General features: G+C 34.6%; 1 protein-coding gene across 1 annotated transcript in view; it reads left to right on the top strand.

Annotated features, from left to right (window-relative positions):
* The window catches only part of THSD7B (thrombospondin type 1 domain containing 7B), a 1,126,956-nt gene that overhangs the window by 155,924 nt on the left and 951,875 nt on the right, over window positions 1-19,157 (top strand). The window lies entirely within an intron of this gene.

Genomic DNA, 19,157 nt, shown 5'->3' with positions numbered 1-19,157 from the left:
TAGACAAGGTAGTTTTTAAAAGGTCACAATTCATGACACAAATAAAAATATCAATATATTTAAAATGTCAATTCAACAAGACCACCTAGAGGAGCCTTGTGAATCATCTCATCACTAGTACTGGGTCTATGTGACACAGTAGTTACTGCATAAATGTGTAAATTTCTACCTATTTGCAGTGATTATCAGCTTCTTTCAGGCCCGATATAGGCAGGATGGAGTAGTGCATAAAGGTTTAAGGTGACCGAGCTCCTGATCTTGAAAGGAAATCATTGAGCCAAATTTATAATATTTGAGATTTCTCATCTGAGTTAGGATTGATTTGTATATAGCCAGTTGGTAAACAAATTAAGTGAAATTTTCTCCAATAGCATTTCTTGAACTGACCTTTTATCTTATTTTGCCTTCTGAGTGAGATCAGAAAGTTAAGAAATGTGATTTCAAATGTAGAAGAGTTTTACAGAATATATTATATAGTAAATAGTTTTAATGAACTGCGTGTAACAGTAATATCACTTTACAGAAGAGATCTATCCTATTGCTGTTTAATTAAAATCTTTCTGTTGATGGAAAGTTCCCTCTCTGGTGTTTTCTTTAATGCATTCATAATGCATCTGTTTGGGCTCCCTTGCTAGAGATATCTTTCATTATAATCCACTTATCTGAGTTTATAATTAAACTTCTAAATGTAAAATTTCCAATGGTAAATTTCCGTGGTATCCATTGAAAATTGTCTTTCTCAAAAAGCAGTTACTTTTAAAAATCTGATTGAATAATTTGTCCAATTTGAACAGTTTTAGCTAAAAATATTTGGTAGGCTTGCATAGATTTCCTTTTTAGTGTTTTTTTTTTCATTTTTTAATTGTTTCTGTGAAAAAGGAGGCAGTATTACTTGAATGCACATTATATAAAATTTAAAATTCAGGAAATCAAAAAAGTAGAATATATTTCAGGATATCAGACTTTTGGACTCCCAAGGTATATTAAATATAGAAGAATAAAAATGAAAAAGACTTTAAAGGTTATATTTTGCAACTTATTTTCAGCTTAGTTGTTATATAAAGAGTAATTAGTGAATCTTCTCTATTTCATTTATTAATTGAGATATTATTTTATTATTCTGGGAATATCCAACAACATGGTAGTGGAATAAGTTACTGAAAATAGCCAACCTAATTTTCAGGTGATTGCTATCCAGATTCTGAAAGACAGAGAAAAAAGTACAACAGATATTAAAAAAAATAACTAGAGAGAACTGTTATAAAATATTATAAGCATATAAACATGATATTACTTATATGTCAACAGTGGATGCATTTTCAATAAATTTCCTTGCAACAGTATATGCATAATTAATCAAGAGAACTCAAACCTATATTTACAGTTTAACTGGATAATTCTCCTGACATTAAATATTTAGAATCCTAAGGTGCACAAAATAATAATGAGTAATTAAATATTTTTAATTTCAGAGGTCAACAGTATTTGAGAAGAGGTTACCATTATATTCTCACACCAGTTATCTTGGGTTTTTAAAGTTCCATATGGTTTGTACAAAACCCATTCATTTTTAAAATTAATGGTTCATAATGTGACATATAAAAAAAGTTTGAGAGACAGTTTCTGGGTAATTAATCATTTTAATAATCATGCTATTATATAATTAATAAAAGGGGTCAGTGATACTCTCAAATGCCATAGAGTCCTCATGGAACCCACTCAATGCTTATATGCCCTTGGAAGAGTGGATGTTCCCGGGGGTGGCAATAGACTCTGGTTAACATGTAATGAGAGTGAATGAATATTATAATTGAGAGGTGGACCTATTCTAATGATGGCCTGAGGGATGTTATTTTGATCATGTCATTTACTTCCAAATTACCCCCAGTCTTGAGCAATCTAGACAAAGGATCTACCCTCCTCCCCAAACCAAATTGAGTGGAAGACATTGGGCTTGAATTCAACTTCGATTAAATTCCTTATAAGGTTTTCTAGTCAGGCAAGGCAACAACTCCACCTAGATGAGAGTCTAAATTAGGTTAACTTTTGGGAAAGGTCAGGGATCTCCCCAACAATTTGTTATTTATTTAATTATTCCCCTCAATAAAACTTCAAAAGATATTTTGAGGTAATCAAGTCCTTCCCTTCACCTTCAAGTAGAATAATAGTTGCTGCTGATAATGATAATATTTGGCAGGTTGTTGTCCTTTCTCGTAGAGAGCCAAAATGATATCACTATGTTAGAATCAAGTTGCAGTGTGTTCAACTGTGGCTGACCAGACCAATATGAGTTCAGAAAGCTAACTGCAGGTCAGGCATGAAAAATCCATGTGGACATTTGGGGTGGATTCTTTAAATTTGTGCATCTCATGATTCTTTTGAGCTATTTCAATTCTACTTTTCTCAGCACCTTCTCTGAAGGGGGCACCAGTGTCTCCCATATCATGCAATCAATTCCAAAGTTCTTAAGAGAGAACTTGAAAGTGTCCTCATATAATGGGGAGGAAGAAGAAGAAGTGTATAGCTAACATTCATATAGCATTTTAAGGTTTAAAAGTCACCTTACAAATATTTGGCTCATTTTATCTTCACAACAGCCCTAGAAGGTAGGGGATATTCTTATTCTCATTTTACAGATGAAGAAACAGGAATATAGAGGTTAAGTGATTTGCTCTGGTTCATACCACTAGTAATAATCTGAAGCTAAATTTGAACTCAGGTCTGCCTTCTTGACTTCAAGCCCAGCATTGTACCACCTAGCTTCCTACTGATAGTAGAACTAAGTATTATCTTCTATGACAATGAAGTCATAGGGTCATAAAATCAGAGATTTAGAGTTTCAAGGAACCTAAGAAGGCATTAAGTCTAACATCCTCATTTTGCATAAGGAAATTGAGGTCCGTAGAGGTTAAAAGCAAAGTGAAAAATTTTATCACCCCTTAATCAGTATTTTCAATGGGACAGCATTGTAAATTCTTCCTGTGTGTGTGTATGTGTGTGAATTTCTTTATTCTAACCTTAAGTACAAAATGAGAAAAGAAAAAAAAAATCCATGCACATAGCAGAACATGAAAGTATTCAATATAAAATGAAAAATTTCCATTTCAAGAAGACCTAAATAATAAATACTACACATTATTCTCAAAGCTGCCCAGCTTTTCTTTGTTTCCTTTTAGGTTTTCTTTTGTTTTCTGTTGTATACTTTTAAATTTATTTTTCCCCTCCCTCCCTGCACCCCACCCTAAAGAAGGCTACAAATAAGTGTATGCATATGTGTTTGCATATGTATACACATACATGTACACATATCTATGTAAATATCTTCTAAATATACAAATATACACCCATGCACATATATGTAAGTGTACTAATTTCACATTATTTCTTTCTCTGAGGGTGAATAGCATCTTCCTTCATAAGTCTAAGTCTTTCCATATTTTTCTAAATTAACCAACTCATCATTTACTACACCACAGCAATGCTCCAACCCAATCACATCATATCTGAGAAATTGTTTACGAAAGTTCCCCCTGCCCAATTTTCTGCATTCCTTCTATTCTTGGCTACATGGATTTTATTTATACAAGAAAATTTTAATTTAAAATTACTGAAATGATCTATTTTATACTTCAACAATGCTCTCACCTTATAATATAGTGTGAGTTCTGATACTGCTGAATCTACTTTCTTTATATCTTCACCACTACTCAACCCCAGTTTCTTTGAAGTTCCTGACCTTTTTGTTTTTCCAAATGAAGTTTGTTATTTTTCCTAACGCAATAAGATAGATTTTTAGAAATTTAATTGGAATGATAAATTCTTCTTTGTAAGTAACTTTCATCCTCTCAAACAGCAGACAAGTTCCATTGCCTCCTATACTAACTCTATTAGAGATGTTTGAAGTTCTTTGAATTCAGTGATCATTAAAACATGTTTACTGGGCACCTTTATAGAATATGGAAGGAAATAGGATCCTGCTATCAGCCAATTGTATAGTATAGAGTACATATACCTTCAAATCTGTGTATAATTTTTGTTCTGTCCTAATCTCTTTTTAAAAAATAAATGTTATTTTTTCCAATTAAATGTAAAAACATTTAAATTATTTTTAATTTGAATTCCAAATTCTCTCTCTCACTCCCTGGGACAACACAAAATTTGATATACATTATACACGGGCAGTCATGCAAAGCATATTTCCATGTTAATCATATTACCAAAAAAAAGTCCAAAAATAAAAAACATGGAAAAAATAAAGTAAAAAATAGTATGTTTCAATGTGCATTCAGACTCTACCAGGTTTTTTTTTTCCCTTTAGAGTTAGCATTTTTCATTATAAGTCCTTCAGAATTGTCTTGGATCATTGTATTCCTGAGAATATCTAAGTCATTCACAGTCAATTGTTGTATAGTATTGCTATTACTATTGTAGTGTTCTCCTGGTTCTGCTCATTTCACTTTAAATCAGGTCATGTAAGTCCTTCCAGGTTTTTCTGAGAGCATCCTGTAATGTAAATTCTCACAATCAAATACCATGACTCGTTCAGCCATTTCATTCCCCAATTGATGGGCATCCCCTCAATTTCCAATTCTTTGACACCACAAAAAAGAGCTACTATAAATATTTTTGTAGCTATAGGTCCTTCTCCATTTAAAAAAAAATCTCTTTTGGATACAGACCTAGTAGTGGTATTGCTGAGTCAAAGGGTATACATAGTATTTTGGCCCTTTGGACATAGTTCCAAATTGCTCTCCAGAATGGTTGAATCAGTTCACAATTTCAGCAACAGTTAATTAGTATCCCAGTTTTCCCATATCCACTCCAAAATTTGTCATTTTCCTATTCTGTTATGTTAGCCAATCTAATAGGTGTGAGTTAGTACCTCATTTGTTTTAATTTGCCTCTCTAATCAGTAGTGAATTAGAGTACTTTTATTTGATTATAGATAGCTTTGATTTCTTTATCTAGATACTGCCTTTTCATATCCTTTGGCCATTTATCAATTAGAGAATGACTCATATTCATATAAACTTAACTCAAGTCTCTGTATATTTGAGGAATGAGGCATTTATCAGAGAAACTTGCTTTAAATTACCACCACCCCCCATTGTTCTGCTTTCCTTCTAATTTGGACTATACTGGCTTTGTTTGTGCAAAAGCTTTTTAATTTAATGTAATCAAAATTATTCATTTTACATCACTGTAATGCTGTCTGTTTCTTGTTTGGTCATAATCAGGCCTTTCCTGTTGATCTCATCTTTGGGACTGGTGAGTGGATTCAACATGTGAGTTTGTGTCAGGGAGCTTATAGTCTAATGGGGGAAGACAAGACACAAACAGAATGTGAAAAGGAGGAGGGTCCAGATATAACCCACAGTGAAAGGCACAATGATGATCGTACACAAACAGATCAGTTGGTGTCAAACGAAGAGATATCTGGGAATTGGCATTCTCTATAAAGGGAGGTTATGGGAAGAGGTTGTGTTTTCTTCCCCTGTACCTTAAACCTCCAAATAGAGAAGCTAAGGCAACTGAAGGTACTGATGGGCTGTTAGTACAAAATTTGAAGTAGTCTCCATGATGATGAATTTCCTGGTGATGAGCTTATTCTGATTTTGGGGAGGGAGTTGTGATGATGATGACAATGACGACGACGATGATAATATTGATGGTATAATCTAAATGTAAAAAAAGACATCACAAATGAAAGGAACTTTCTCCTGTGAGAGTAATATGAACTTTGAGTCATTGCCAATGTCATTTCATGATAACATATGATGTCTCAGTGCTCCAGGGCAACCATGATTTCCTTGAGGTAGACACTCATTACAATGGTGCCTATTGCAGAGCCTCCTTGCCTCTTCCTGTGGGATTCTTGCCTGTGGCCTCCCATGACTTCTCCAAGGTGTTGGGAGGTATTTGCCCACCATGCTGGAGGACTTACTCTAGGTATTTTAATGACTGTATCAACAAGGCAGCATTCTGTTACTGGTTAATCAATAAGTATTTTTTAAAGAACCTACTATGTGGCAGGCACTATGCTAAGACCTCCTTCTTGCTACAAGCAGATCCATTTTCTTTTCCAATCATACATTTCATATATATGTACTTAGGCATGCACACACATATGTGTGTATATACATACATATGTGTGTATATGCATATAATACATGTGTGTTTATACACATAGGTATATGCATATACACACATATGTTCCTAGGCATTATTAGTAATGTGTCTAGACTATGTAGGTTCCCTTACATTTCTCTATTGCCATTAAGTCATCTGAAATTTTGCTTCTTAAGAGGCTGTAACATTCCATAATTTGCAGTCATACAGCATCCTTAGAAGGGTATGGATTTAAAACCAAACCAAAAGGATCGTTTTTTTTGTTTGTGTTTTTCAAAGAGGCTTGGCATTGTTGTAAGTCCTGTACTATTTCCCAAATATAACATGCTCCATTTACTTCCTCCTATCCAGTTTTGGACCCTTTTTATTTGCGTGGATTTGCCATGCCTGTCCAAAAAGAGTATTTTTATCGCCTACATTTTGTATTGACAGTCAAGGATCAGCCTAGATAAGTGCACAAAAGTTCATCACCAAAAAGGTTGTTATGATATTTTTTTCTCCATTCCATGACTATCATCTACAATATATGTTGGGGTGAAGATCTGTTCATGGAGGGAAAGCCTATGAAATAATTTGCCTGTTTCCTATAAGAGGTCACATAGACACACAGAGAACCTAGTGCAAGGAAAGAAACAGTATTACCTGAGGATCATTTCCTATGCAAAATATTATGCTCTGATAATATGTGCCTAAGTGGGCTTTGCATCCTGAAAAAGGCTCTTAATCAGTGCATCGTGCAAATTCAAAGCAGCATTGAAACAAAGAGATAGAACTTGTGACTAGTTTCTTGTGCCTCTCAACATTTACACATGTGCTGAAGTTTAATGGATTTAGGAATTAAGGTTTTTTTCAGATTGTGTCACTCTGGAATCATCACAGTCTCATGGAAAAAGTTTGAGGCCAATAGTCAGGAGACCCTGGAGCCTTTTCATCACATGGAATCTTGGGCCATGTGGGCTGGGTGTCATCGTTGTACTTTGAGGTTCCTCACTTAAAATATAGATGATAATACCAGCCCTCTACTTTGCTTTGCAGCCTTGGTGTGAATCACTAATAGTTCTCTAGTGCTAGAGTGCTTTTTGTCCTTTAGAATACAGACAGACACCAAAATGAGAAGGACTATTTGCTGTGGGGGCAGTGCTATACTCTATCTCTAGGAAATATCTGGGACAGTCAATTCATTCATTTTAATGGAGGAGGAGGAGGAAATCTCAGGGTTTTTTTGTGGTAACAGGTCACTCATCACCTGCTCCACCCATTTCCACCCCTAAACCTTTTCTTTTGACTTTTGTTATTACTGCTGAGGGCACTATCACCCTCCCAGTCATCTAGACTCATGACATCAGTGTTATCTTTAGCTCTTCCCTCTCATACTCCATTTATCAAATGCATCGTGAAATATTGTTGTTTTTACTATCTGAATATTTCTAATATGAATTCCCTTCCATACAAACTTGGTTTAGGCCCTTATAACCTCTGATCTTGGCTATTGTAGTAGTCTACAAATTCATTTTATGCCTCAATCCTTTCCCTACTCCAATCTATCCTATGCTCAATTCCCAAAGTGATACTGCTAAAACATCAGTCATCCCCATCCTTACTTAAGTAACATCAGTTACTCCCTATTGCCTCAGGACAAAATATATAAAGTCCTCTGTTTGGCATTTATAGCTATTCATAACCTGCCCCCTTCAACCTTTCCAGTCTTCTTGTCTACTTGACTCTCTTCTATGCACTCAGCAACATAGTTGTACAGTACTACATACTGGTCCTTGCATGTAGCATTCCATCTCCTGGTCCTCATACCTTTGTACTCACAGTCCCTCATTCTGGGAATGCTCTCACCTCCCCTCTATCTCATAGTTTCTTTGGCTTCTTTCATATCTCAACTTAAACCCCATCTTCTTTTTTTTTTTTGTGAGGTAATTGGGTAAAGTGACTTACCCAGGGTCACACAGCTAGTAAGTGTTAAGTGTCTGAGGCCGTATTTGAACTCAGGTCCTCCTGACTCTAGGGCTGGTGCTCTATCCACTGTGCCACCTAGCTGCCCCTAACCCCATCTTCTTTAGGAGGCATTTGGGAGCCTCCCAGCCCCTCATGCAACAAATACCTTCCTCTCTGAGATTACTTTATGTCTACATGTAGATATCTTGTAGTATATAACTCATTATGTGTTGTCTCCTCCATTAAGACATAAGCTCACTGAGGGCAGGGGCTGTTTTACCTTTCTTGGTATCCCCAGCATTTTAGCAAATAGAAACACTTAGTAAATGCTTTTTCTTTGTGTATGTACTTTAGTGTCTCTTATTTCAGACAGACCATCTCGATGTCATTCTTTTTGTCAAGTGATTTAGGTTTTCATAGTGAAACTTGGGCTATCTTACTTGGGAAGTATGCTTAGGGGAAATCGGGAACTTCCGCATTTTGGGGATAATCGATTCATCCTTTGGAGATAATTGATTCATCCTTTAATTCTAATTCATCCTTTAATTCATTCTTTAATTCTTCCAATGGAAGAGGTATCTTGGTTTACCAGATGGAGCACTGGTCTTGTCAGCAACACATAAGTCAAGTCCTGTTTCAGATACTTACTGGCTGTGTGACCCTGAGAAAGTCACTTACCCTTTTTTGTCTCAGTTTCCTCATTTGTTAAAAATGAAGAAGTTGAACTTTATAGCTTCTAAGTTGGTGGTTCGAAATTTATGATTGTATGATCAATATGCTCTGGGTTTTTCTTGTATCAGTCAGTTAAAGCAGTCTGCATGTATGATGTGTGTAGTAAACGGAGTAGTGTGTGAATCAGCCATCTTGATTCAGCTATCTTTTCTGTACAATTAACGTGAGATGGCACTACAGAGATATTCATGAATGCATTTTCCTAACCATTCATGCGAGGCCATTTTTCCAGACTGTAAGAAATCTAGTGATAGTATTTTTTTTTGGTACCTTTTAAATATTCAAGGACCTTGATGCTAGGAATACATTTAAGGAAAAATGAAATGCGTATAAAACATTTGGCATATTTTTTATAGTTCAAATACCCCTTAAATGATGGTGAAACAGAGGCTAAAAGGAGAAAATGTAGCTTTGAGTCTTTTCTGTGTTCATCAGTTTACAGATAAGCTTGCTAATGCATTTTGGAAGCTAGATTTACAATATCTAAGTTGATTTGAAAACTTGGCGGTCTTCATAATATAAATTATTCATTGCCACTGTGGATGGCACATGTTGCTGTGTAATATTTTTTATTGTTAGCTCACTCAGTGTTCCTATTTGTGTTATGCAAACAGATATGTGGTATCTCCAATTTTTCTTGTTTTCTGTCATTTTATTTATAGTAAACTCTTGCACAACTTCTCAGATAATGAAGATGAGAATGACTATCAATCTTTTCAGAGAACCTGTTTAGTCAGTGTGAGCTTTTGGGGAAAAGGATAATGAGCAGGGAAATGGAGAGGGAATTAAGACACTAAAAATATGTTGGAGTGTGAAGTTTCTTTGGAGTTGTAGTTTGAGGTGGTTTCTTTCAAATTAGAAGATATCTTCTTCAGATTTTTGTCTTTCTCAGAATCAGGTTCACACTGTCCAGTGACACTTCTAATTAGTTTTCCATTACACAGGTCAAGTGAGGTTCATTAAGGTAGAAGGAGGAGAGGGGTGACTAAGAAAGATGAAGGCCTAGCTCCCTATATAATTGTATATAGGATGAGGTTTAATTATTAGGATTTTTGCAATTAACTTTTTTTTTTACTATTTAAAATTAGTTTTTCTTGTAGCATTTAATAGTACTTAAAAATTTCACTACAAAATACACTCCCCCCCTTTACTTTCTCATCATAAATCACTCTTACTTGAGTCCTCTAGGAAATCTTCAACTGGGGATCCTTCCTCTAGTTCTTTTAATATTTTGAGCTGTAGAACATGGTTTATTATCCCTGATTCTTGTTGCGTGACCAACCTCTTGCCTTTTTGACTTCTATATATATTTATGATATATTTTATACTGCTCCTTGTTTGTAACTTCTCTTTTTTTTGAGGGACAATGAGGGTTAAGTGACTTGCCCAAGGTCACACAGCTAGTAAATGTCAAATGTCTGAGGCCAAATTTGAACTTAGGTCTTCCTGAGTCCAGGCCTGGTGCTTTATCCACTGCGCCACTTAGCTGTCCCTCAATTTGTCATTTTTAATATGCTACAGACTTGTCTCCCCTTTTTACCACAGTGCATCCTTCCATTATCTTTTTTGTGACTTGAAAATTTGATTCTTTGGAGGTTGTGTTGTTCCCTGCTTTGTAGCCATATTGCATCACTTAAATGCTACTGGCACTACAAAGATAGGTTTTTGTTTCAGGGAGAAATCTGTGATCGCTGAAAACACAAATTTATTTACAGAATGCAATCCATCATCTTCTTTTCTTGTCCTATTCAATAGGCTCAGCTCATTGTTCCTCAGTTTTGTCTGTGCAAAACATGTATATTGATGGACCAGCTCAATGGGTTTTCTATAGAATAATAGATTAAATTGAGTAATGGGCATTTTTCATCCACTTGGGCTTTCCTGCATATAATTCTAGACACAATGCTTTTAAATGAGTTTTAGAAGCCTCTGTTGTATTCTGGAGTTTGAAGAAACTAGCTTCATGCTATATATAAACAGATTTCTAGAGGAATTTTCCATATATCCAGAATTTAGACTACCTTCGATGTCTTCAATCATCTTAACAAAAGTGGCAAATACCTTTTGGGCAAAGAAATATTTTAGACATTTATTGATATTTATAATCAGAGGATTATTGAGAAAGATTACCTTGGCTATTGTTTATTTCTTGGAATCTTACATAATTTTAACATAATATCAGTGTTTTCATGTTGGAGGAGAAACTTTAACACTACAACTTGTTCCACTCTATCAAATGTATATTTTTTCTCCATAACTTATAAATAATATGCGATGTAGGATATTGTATTCTCTATATCCTTCAATCAATGGTGTAATTAAAGAGGTGGTCTGCTGAAGAATATTGCTAACAAAATCTTGCCTGTTTCCTTCTTATATTTTATCAAGCATGTCCTTGATAAATGCATAGATTGTTTTAATAAGGATTTGTAGAAAAGAAAACAATATAATTATAGAACGTATTTAAAGAAATTAAAGGCAGATAACTGGAAACATATTTCATGTTCCTATTTACATTGTGTAAAAATAACAGAAAAGTTAACTAAATTTACAAATGAAGTGTTATGCCAATCAAATTAATAAAATGATACTTTACACAGTTGGCAGAATAACAGCATTCATTTAGGAGTCAGGGTTCAATTTTTTTGTTTTAATTTCATGGCCCCCTTTGGCAGTTTGGAGAAGTCTAGGGCACCCTTATAAGGATGTTTCAATAAAAATAAAATAGATAGGATTGTAAAAAAATATATGGAAATAGAATTATCAAAATATTAAAATTTCTAAGTTCATGGACCACCTGAAACTCTTTATAAACCTCTTGATTAGAAGACATTAGTATAGAATCATAAGGAAAATAATGGAAAATAGTTGTGAAGATCTAATAGCATTTATAGGCATAAAATATATTACAACATAATCATAGAATAATTTGGTATTGGTTAAAAAAAGAGAAGTATATCTCCCCCCAAAAAGAGAAAATTCAAAAAAATAAATTCAAAAATAGAGTTCAATAAACCCAAGAACATAGATTACTTTGGGAAGAACTTTTTTTCCCCAAAAACATCTGGGAAAACTGGGAAGCCTTTTGGTAGAAATTAGATTTAGTGTAGCATTTCAAACCATGTAATAAATAAGTTAAAATGGATATGTGACCTGAATATTAAAGTTGACGACATTTAAAAATATATGTGAGTATATATGAGAATCAGATCAGCTACCTTTTGTAGCTATAGCTGAAGGCCAGTTCTTTTTTCAAAAATTGTTCATTTATTATCTCCCCCTCTACTGCCTTTCACCCATCAAAAAAATAAAAACAAAACAAAAGAAAAATCATAAACTTTAACAATAAATATTCATAGTCCAGAAAAGAAATACCTACAATGAAGATGTTCAAATATTGATTTCTAATCCTTCACTTCTGTGGCAGGAAGTAGGTTGTATGGTTAATCTTCAATCCTTAGTATGTTTTATTTTTGCAATAATCAGAATTTAAAAGCTTTTCATTGTTGTTGTCTCTCTAATCTAATCTAATAAACATTTATTGTTTACTAGGTGCCAGGCACTGTGCTAGTGACTGTGGATACAATTAATAAGAGACGATGAATACCCTCAAGGAAATTGGAATCTAATGGGGGAAGACAACATATAAAAGGAAGCAGGAAAGTGAGGGAAGAATGTAGGTAGGGAAGACAAATAAGTACCGGTTGGAGGGCATCTTGTTCAGTGGAATTGAAAGCAGGCTGAGCAGCAGATGCAAAGTAAAATGCTCTGAGACTCTAGTATCAACTTTATATAAAGGAAAGCATCAGTAAGAGTTCAGTACTCCACCCTCCAGCCTTCAAATCTGAGGAGATAAGAGGCTGAGGGAGTTGGGGTCAATCAAGGTGGGAATTTGCAGCATAGTAATGATATTAGATATGCTTAGCTTAACCTGAGAGGGGCATCTTGTCCACAAAGTTGAAACCAGACAGAGAAGCAGGAGCAAAGTGGAAATTTGTTGGCATTGTGCAAATTGTTTTCCTAGTTCTGCTTGCTTAACTCCATAAAAAATCATAGGGGTTTTCTCAGTTTGCTCTCAAACTGTCTATTTTGTCATTTCTTATTCACAATAATATTCCATTATTTTCATGTACCACAATTTAATAAGTACCCCCTTAGTTGCCAGTTTGGGGTTATTATAAAAAGAGCTGTTACACATATTTTGGTACAGATTTGTCCTTTTCATTTTTCTTTGGTCTCTTTAGGGTGTATACCTACTACTATTTTGGTTGTCAAAGATTATTCACCGTTTAGCAAATTTTTGGTCACAGTCTCAATTGTTTTCTAGAATGACTGGACTAATTCACAATTCCACCAATGATATGTTTGTGTGCCTGTTTTCCTTTAACCCTAAGGGACAATTCTTAACCAAATAAGAGATATAGGTGATTGCAAAAGATACAACAGACAATTTTTAATGAAAGAAATTGAAATTTTTTGTATCAACAAAATTAATGCATCTGAGAAGGGAAGTAATCTGTTGAGAATAACATATTTTCACCAAATAGCTTTAAAAGTCTGATATTTAAGATAACTAGCTTGCTAACAAATATCTAAGAACAAGATCTATTTTCCAATGCATAAGTGGTTAAAGAATGTATCTATGCAACTGTGATAGACTTAACTCTTCTCAGCAATACAATGATCCAAGACAATTCCAAAGAACTCATGATGGAAAATGTTCTCCACTTCCAGAAAAAAAGAACTGTGAATTCTGAATGCAGATTGAACCATACTGTTTCTACTTTTGTTTTTGTTTTTTGTTTTTTTGTTTTTTGAGGTTTTTCCCTTTTGTTCTGATTCTTATTTTACAACATGACTAATGCAGAAATATTTTTTTAAAAAAGAATGTATGTATGTACACACAGAAACATGCACACACATATAATTCAAGGATGTATGTATGCACACACATTTGAAATCAATTTTGTAAGGAAGAATTACAAACTATTAACTACCAAATGAAAAAAAATGCTTCAAAGATTTGTAAAGGTAGGTATATAGTTCAGTAGCTTTTACTACCTGCTCAATTATCTTTTTGTGATAGCAATAGTATGTGATTTCCTTCTAATAATTTAATAATTTCTCCTTTCAGTTTTCTTGAGAATTGACCCTTTGGTACTCTTAAATTGCATTATGTATAGCATGGGACCTTTTATGTGTATATTGGATCTGGTATAGCTCTGTTTTCAATAGGGACATTTCTACTTATGTAGTTCATAGTCTCTGAATCACTACAATCGACAGGTGAAAAAAAGTTTGTTATACATATGTTTACAGATAGTTTACATTTTTAATCTGTTTGTATTCATTTGTTTAATGTTGATCTTAATATCCTCTTGGGGTGATTTTACTTACGTGATCTCTTGCCAAACCTTTTTTTCCACTCAATTGCTTTTTACTATTTTGGGAGTAGGCAGCATTACTCACACTATTCCATAAGATTTGAAAAGGTTTTTATATTCTAAATCAGCTTTCCCTTTGGTGGTCATTTCTTTTTCTTTTCAAGGAGATGAAATGTCTGCTGTCAATGCCAGTTTTTAAGCTCTTTTGGCCTCTTTGTTGTGGTAAGTGCATTACATCAGTTAAATTTCAGTAGGAAATGGTGATAGTTTTTTTTTTCTTTTAATTTAGCCACTTCCTATTTTTTCAGATCAGCATCTTCTTTAAACATAATAATAGGTTGCAGTTCTTTTAGTTGGAAATCAGACTCTTGTTCTGATACTTTCTGTTTGCTTCCCTGTAATATTTAGTAGATAAATCCTTAAAATCAACTAAGAGGAGAATTTTTGCCCCAGGTCTTCCTGCTAGAAAAAAAGTAGGAGCTACTGAGACACAGTATTTATTTTTACAGTATTTCTCCAACCAGTCTTTCTAGACTAAATACTCATCATTCCCTTCTTTCATCTTATTCTCTGGATGAACTTGCCTACATTTTGTACCCATAAATGACCTCTCTCCTTCTGCACCTTGACAAAGGCTGACCTACATTATTGGAATATTCTTTTTTCTCATCTCTAATTTTTGGAGTACCTTTAAGAGGGCTTTCTTTATCTCCCCAGTTGTTAGCCCCTACCCCTGAATACATTTATTGTACATATATCCTACATATATTTATCTGAAGACATGCTTAACTACCTCCACCCCCTACCATCAGTAGAATGTAAACTTTTTAAGGTAAAAAATTGCCTGATTATAGTATTTGTATCCCAATACCTTGTATAGTACCTCTCATATGGTAATTTCTTGGTAACTGTTTATTGATTATTCATTAACTTATTCAATTTTTTTTAATCATAGAATTTTCTTACCTACAACTTCTAATCCAGTAGTAAAGACAAACTACATACACATGAAATCTCTGATGATCTCTCTGGCCAGTGATTAATTTCTCTAAACTCAAAGCATTGGTGTCTGTACTACTCACTTGGTAATTACCAGATGGCTTTTGGACCTTGCTTGTGGTCATTTGTGTTGTGTTGTTTAATTCTTTTGAAATTATTAATTTTAAGTATTTACTTGAATCATTTCCCTGATTTGACTGTAATTTTTTTAAAGTCACAGACTTTTTCTTTCTATTCCTTCAGATAGCAAAAAGAATACCTTAAGGGCCTATATAAGTTAGTAAAAAAATTTTGTTGAATTAATTAATAGGTTGATAGAAATAAGCTGAAACTTGCATTCTTAAATGCTTCTGAGAGTCTGAGAAACACCACTAGGAACCAAAAAAGCATCAGTCTTAGAGTGAAAGATTAGTAAGTAGTGGTAGTGTTCAACATGTTAGATTAATTAATAAGAAGTAAATATGGAGCAAATTCAGAGGTGCACTGGTAAAAGTTCAACAAAGCTGGGATTTGAACCCAGGTTCTTGTTATCTAAAGTCAAATTTCTTTCCACTGCTCAGGCACTTTACTCACCTCAATTATAAGAATTACTTACAATTAAGAGGCAGGAGAGAATAATCATCAACAACACCCTTGTGTATAACCTATTATCAGCCCTTCTTTCCTCTCAGAAGCTATGCTTTCTACAATTCCCTGAGCTAAATATATACAGAGGACAAAGGGTAGAATTCTCTCAACTGACATATGGTAAGATGAAGAATGCAAGTAGGGCAGACAGAAGAATCACATCATGCAAACATGGAAATTCAACTTCAAGAAATCTCTGTGGTTTACTTGCCAACAATGAACAGCTTTGCAAAATGATGTGAATTTGTTTAAATAAAGGTTTTGTACGACCTCTTCACTTTAAAACAGTCCCTGAAACTGATCATTGCTGGTCATTGCTGAAAACTGAAGGAGTCTTACTTTATTGAGCATCAATAATTTGATTATACATCCTAGTAGAAAGAAGTATCATCCCTAAGTCATTTTTCTTTGGATATAGAATAATTTTTGGACTTATACTTGCTATATAATCTAGGCAAACTTATGTGGTTCAATACCCAAGAAAATATTGGACCTATGGCCAAGAGATCTGGTTTAAATAATACTTTAAACACTCTGTGTGATCACAGTAATTTAATTCCTCACATCCTCAGTTTCCTAATCTGTCTACTATTTCCTAGGTTTATTCTGAGAAAAAATACTTTCCAAATACAAATTATCACAGATGTTTTTTTCTACAAAGTGGGCACTTACTAATTATTTACTGAATTTTATATCTGTGTAAATATATGAGTATGCACATACTTGATGACATGTAGTCCCTTTTGCAAAATTTACTGTTCTGAGAAGACACTTCAAATGAAATATTATAACAACCTTAATATGGCACTGATTTAAGAAGAGCTAAAAAAATTCTTCCCACCAACTGTTCCCTGATTTTTACACAACGTTGGTAACGACCAATATCCCTTCTCAGATTGATGCAAAGACGAACTGCTCTCTCTATTCTCAGATGTGTTGTAGCACTGACTCACACCTTTGTGGCCGCAAATATGGATGAGACAATGATTGAACATTTTAGTTTAAAAGCCCTCTCATTGTAGGCAAGGGTGGAAGAAGAGACTATATCACATCCATTTTGTCTTTTGAAAATCTATATTTTTAATTTTTTAAAAAAGTCAACAGAATTGAGAGATTCTGATGAGCAATTAAGCAAGGCAGGTGGGATATATGAAAGCAATACTTGTTGATAATTGCCTTCTACATTATGGAGAACTGATCCCAATCAATCACTTGCTAAATGAGTGACCACGTAAATCAAATAATTTCTCTGCACCTCCATTTCCTTATGGGTCAAATAGAGAGAATTATTTGATGACCTTCTAATTCACAGGTATTTTGCGAGGAAGGTGCTCTGCTCTTTTTATAGCACTCTGTAAATGTGAGCTATTAATATAAGTCCATTAAAATTTTGAAGATTATAAACTTATTGCTGAAATTCACCTCTGCTGCTTCAGTAAGATGCTCAGTCTATGGTAGGGGACTACAACCTTTGTCAAGTCCTAGTAAGCTGAAAAGGCTCTAACTACAGGTTCAGTGATGAATTGTACTGTCTCTGAGGCCTAGCCTAACTAAATGATGGAAAGATTCATCACCAAGTTGCTTGAAGACAATGAATTTTTTTGAGCATAGAAATTCTTGAAGACCCTTTAGTAAGTTATAGAAGAGTTACACTAGTGAAGGGAGTTTCCACATCAGCAAAATCACAGATTCTATGTTTTATTAAAACAAGCTCCTTCGAAGCAGTTATCTGTGTTTTGATACCCTGAACAAAAGAAACCCATAGCCTATGAAAATGGTAAAACTTTGTTGAACAAAGACATGAAATTGAACTAGTCTCTGCAAACAATGACTATTGCAAGAAATTCAATATCATATGCTCTGTGAAGAACCAAACATCACTTAAAATATAAATGTGTATGTATACACACACACACACACACACACACACACACACACACATATACAAACAGCAAGCAATTAATAAGCACCTGATGTGGCAGGCACTATGCAAAATGCTAGAGGACAGAAAAAAAGGCAAACAATGGTCTCTGCTCTCAAGGGGTTCACAGTCTAATGGGGGGACAATATGCAATTTTGTATATATACATACATGTATAAGTTTAATTTAATTTAAAGATTTAAATAAAATTAATAGTAAAACTTTAATACATATTTAATTGTAGGTCTCTGTGTTTATATATGGATATGGATATGGATAGAGAAAGAGATAGAGACATAAATAAAGATAGAGATAGAGATTAAGATAGAGATGTAGATGTAGATATAGATATAGATGGATAGAGATAGAGATGTAGATGTAGATATAAAATTGGAGATAAGAGAAGGCACTAGCATTAAGGGAGACTGGGAAATATTCTTACAGAAGATGGGATTTTAACTAATTTGAAGGAACTCAGAGAAGCTAGGAAGTAGAGATAGGAAGGAAGAGAATTCTTGGCATACTAGGCCTGGGAAAGCCAGTGAAAATGCCCAGAGATGGTGCAAGAAACTGTAAGGAGGCCAGTGTCAGTGGATTGTAGATTACATGGTGCAAAGTAAAATATAAGACTAGAAAAGTAGGAGGAGGGGCATGTTGTGATGGGCTTTTGCACATCAGAGGATGTTACATTTGATCTGGGAGGTTATAGGAGACACTGGAGTTCATTGAATGAGAGTCAGGTGGTGATATATTCAGACCTGTGTTTTAGGAAGACTGATTTGGCAGCTGAGTAGAAGGTGGAATTGAGTGGGAGAAACTTGAGGCTGAGGCAGGAAGACAAGCCAGAAGCCAATTACAGTAGTCTAGGCATGAAATGGTAAGGGCTTGCATGAGGGTAATAGCAATATCAGAGGAGAGAAGGAGGCGTTATATGAGAGATGTTACAAAAGGTAAAATTCACAAGCCTTGACAATGGGTTGGATATGACTGGGTGTGTGTGGGTGGTGGTGGGGGGGGTCCGCTGAGAAAGAGTGAGGAATTGAGGATATCACTACATAGTGAGCCTTGGTAACTGGGATGATAATGGTACCTTCAGCAGTAATAGGAGGGTTTTTGGGGGGAAAGATAATGAGCTCAGTTTTGGAAGTATTGAGTTTACAACGTCTATTATACATAGAGATAGGCAGTTGTATGCACACACACACACACACACACACACACACACACACAAACACACACACACAGAGGCAATGTTATATGTTGGGTAGAGAACTAGCTTCAGATCCTAAGATTTGGGTTTCTATTTCACTAAGAAATAAGACCAAATGCTGCTTGTGGGATACTGGGCAAGACAGTACCTCTCTCAGTACTCAAGGCCACTATCGAAGATGATAAATTGCTGACAAGGTGTCTACCTGCTT

Source organism: Dromiciops gliroides, chromosome 3, assembly GCF_019393635.1.
Source record: "Dromiciops gliroides isolate mDroGli1 chromosome 3, mDroGli1.pri, whole genome shotgun sequence".
In the NCBI taxonomy this organism is placed as follows: domain Eukaryota; kingdom Metazoa; phylum Chordata; class Mammalia; order Microbiotheria; family Microbiotheriidae; genus Dromiciops; species Dromiciops gliroides.
The sequence above is the reverse complement of the archived record's forward strand: the minus strand, read 5'-3'. Positions and strand labels throughout refer to the sequence as shown.